The sequence below is a fragment of the Molossus molossus genome, unplaced genomic scaffold (genome assembly GCF_014108415.1).
Source record: "Molossus molossus isolate mMolMol1 unplaced genomic scaffold, mMolMol1.p scaffold_m16_p_2, whole genome shotgun sequence".
Taxonomy (NCBI): Eukaryota; Metazoa; Chordata; class Mammalia; order Chiroptera; family Molossidae; genus Molossus; species Molossus molossus.
The window spans coordinates 45,293,685-45,297,374 of NW_023425355.1; the positions used below are offsets into that span (position 1 = coordinate 45,293,685).

The 3,690-nt window shown below is 38.5% G+C and overlaps 1 pseudogene; it reads left to right on the top strand.

Moving 5' to 3' along the window:
- The first annotated feature begins 1,210 nt into the window (after window positions 1–1,210).
- On the top strand, window positions 1,211–3,483 carry LOC118635285 (annotated as a pseudogene).
- The last annotated feature ends 207 nt before the right edge of the window (window positions 3,484–3,690 follow it).

Here is a 3,690-nt window from a genome sequence, read left to right on the forward strand (position 1 = left end):
GGTTGGCTCTGCATTTCTTTTCCCTTAAACTTCAAGCTTTTCTGATCTCTAGCTGTTTGGCTATTTTTTCTGTTATTGTGTGTTGATCTAAAGTCTTGACTGTTACTGGTTTTGAGCCTTGTTTAGGAATCTATGGTCTCTTGCTTTCTACCAGGTTATTTCAGAGAGCCAATTGTATTGAGGGTAGAAACTCTTGAAGTATTATTAATAAGTGAAGTGTGCCATTATTAGTTCTGTAGTGATAGAGCGGGTGAGAGGTAAAGATGTAGGTAGAAACTAATAGACTTCTTATAAAAAGCATTGTTGTGGTCAAGATACAATCATATTCAAAGCCACTTGTTAGCCTATTTTTTCATTTTCTACTTAATAGGTTTGCAACAGCAGTTCTCAAACTGTGATCTAAGGAGGCCTGGGACTTCCTGAGCCTCTTTCAGGTGATCTTCAATGTCTTTTCCTTCCACTTACATATATGTGCTGTTAGATTTTCTTCATATACTTCAGGCAAACAACTGACTAAATGCAAAAGCAGATAGGAAAATTCTGCTGTCTTCTATTAAGTCATATATACAAGAGAGTCGCAAAAATGTGATATAATGCCATTCTCTTCCCTATTTTTTATTTTTTTAAATATAGTCACTTTTCATGAAATGTTGCTTATGCCAATATGTAATAGGTTTATTATTGTTAAAATGAATTAAAAATAAATCTATGTTAATAAATTTTTCTTCGTTGATTTTAGAGAGAGAGGAAGAAAAAAGAAGAGAGATAGAAACATTGATGAGAAAGAACATCAATTGGCAACCTCTTGCATGTCTCCCACTGGGGATGGGCCCACAACCTGGGCATGTGCCCTGACCAGGAATCCAGCCCACAACCTCTTGGTGCATGGGTCAATGCTCAACCATTGAGACACACCAGTAGGGCAAACAATGAATATATTTTAAATTTCACAATTTTAGTTTCTAATATAGTAAATATTGATAGCTATAACCCATATAAACAAAGAAGCTTTTGGGGGTCCTAAATACTTTTTAAGAGTATAAAGAGGTTTTAAGGTGGCTCCCCCCACCTGCCTGTCCCTCACCCTGGCGCACCAGCTCTGCCAAGCCAGCGGGGTGGCCTGGCTCCCCTCCCTGGCCCTGATGGGGGCGGGCAGGCTGCCTTGAAGAGGCGGTGAGGGGTGCGCTGGGCTGCTGGCAGTTGGATGACGATGCTGAACTTCTGCGCTGTTCTGAACTGCACGTGGAAGAGCACACAGTCAGACCTGGCCTTCTTTAGGTTCCTGCGGGATCCGGCCAGATGCTAGAAGTGAGTGGAAAACTGTAGAAGAGCAAACTTCGAAGATAAAACACCTTATCAACTAAACAAGCATTATCGATTATGTGTCACTTTGAGACCTCTATGATCAATGGAACTAGTCCTTACAGGAGAGTTCTTCGAGATAGTGCAATACCAACAATATTTGATCTTACCAATAATTTGAACAATTCACATATTAGACACAGAAAACAAATTAAAGAATTGAGTGAAGATGAAATCAGGACACTGAAACAGAAAAAAATAGTGAAACTTCTGAACAGGAACAAAAACATAAAGAAGTCAACTACAACAATGCTCAGAACCCCAGTGCAGAAGAAGGAGGTGAAGAACAGGATGAAAACATTTTACCTTTAACCCTCAATAAGAAGGAAAACAAAGAATACTTAAAATATTTACTTGAAATTTAGTTTCTTATAGGAAAACAAAACATACCTCTGGATGGACATGAAGCTGATGAAATCCCAGGTCTCTTTATTCCTGATAACTTTCAAGCACTGCTGGAGTGCCAAATGAATTCTGGTGAAGAGGTTCTGAGAAATCCTTTGAGACAACAGCAGTCAACACATTGTTCTGTTCAAAAACACAACAGACACAGATGCTAGGGATCTGTGAGAGCTGCATTTGGGAAGGAACCCTCAGGGAAGTGAGAGACTGTCACTTTTTTTTTTTTTTTAATCACTGATGATGTGGACATAGCACGGGAAGAGCACCTGCCTGTGTTGTTGAGGTTTGTTGATGAAGCTCATAACCTGAGAGAGGAATTCATGGGCTTCCTGCCTTATGAAGCTGATGCCAAAATTTTGGCCATAGAATTTCATGCTATGATAACTGAGAAGTTGGAATTAAACATGGGATATTGTCGTGGCCAGGCTTACATCATGTCCAGTGGATTTTCTTCCAAAATGAAAGTTGTTGCTTCTAGACTTTTAGAGAAATATCCCCAGACTGTCTACACACTCTGTTCTTCCTGTGCCTTAAATATGTGGTTGGCACAATTGGTGCCTGTTACACGAGTATCTGTTGTATTAGGAACAATTGAGGAAGTTTAGTGTTTTTTTCATCAATCACTGCAACTACTTTTAGAGCTTGACAATGTAATTCCTGTCCTCTTTCAGAACAATGAAGAAAGGGGTAAGGAACTAAAGGAAATTTGTCATTCTCAGTGGACAGGCATGCGTGATGCTTTTGAAATTTTAGTGGACCTCCTAAAAGCACTCGTTTTATGTTTAGATGGTGTAAATAATGACAAAAATATTAGGAGGAATTTCTGTATTGTGGACGAGCATCTGTACTCTGTAGTGCAGTATCTGATTTTGATTTCATTGTTACCATTGTTGCTCTTAAAAATGTTCTATCTTTTACAAGAGCCTTTGAGAAAAATCTCCTGGGGCAAACTTCTGATGTGTTCTTTGCAGCCATTAGCTTGACTGCAGTGCTGCATTCACTAAATGAAGTGATGGAAGATATTGAAGTTTATCATGAACTATTGTTTGAGGAAGCCACCAATTTGGCAACCAAACTTGATATTTAGATGATGCACCCTGGAAATTCTGCAGAGCTCAGCAGAGGAACCTGGAATTTCCGTTGACCTCGGAGAGTTACTATAAAGAAGCTCTAAGTGTTCCAATAGTGGAACACATCATTCAGGAACTGAAAGATATATTCTCAGAACATACCTCAAAGATCTTAAATGTTTACCTCTGGTACCCTCTGTAAAGGGACAGCTCAAATTTAATACGTTAGAGGAACACTATGCTGACATGTAGAGAAGTGACCTACCCATCCTGAAACACTCTCAGTTGAGCTGCACTGTTAAAGAATCAAGTGGAAACACAGAGAGAAAGATATAGAGCTTCCATACACCATTCATGAAGCCCTCCACCTTCCAGACAAGTTTTTTCCTAATGTTTATGCATTGCTGAAGGTCTATGCATTCTTCCTGTGATGAAAATTGAGAATGAACACTATGAAAATGGGCAAAAACATCTCAAAGAGTACCTGAGGAACATTTTGACAGATCAAAGTTCAAGTAACTTAGCTTTGCTTAACATAAATTTTGATATAAAACATGATTTGGATTTAATGGTGGACACATATATCAAACTTTATACAACTAAATCAGAGCTTCCTACAGATAATTCCGAAACCATCGAGAATATCTGAGAGGCTTTAAAAAATAGGTTTTCTCTTATATTTGATATCGAAAGAAATTTGAAAACATAGAAAGAAGCTATAAGGTGTATGTAAGCCACTTAATCACTGAATATCTTGAGTACATTAGCCACTATTAATCTGACTGTTTAAATGGCCCCTGTTTGAACTCTCATGCTTTGGAGACCTAATTGTTCTTCCAGAAGACTGCATCAAAAG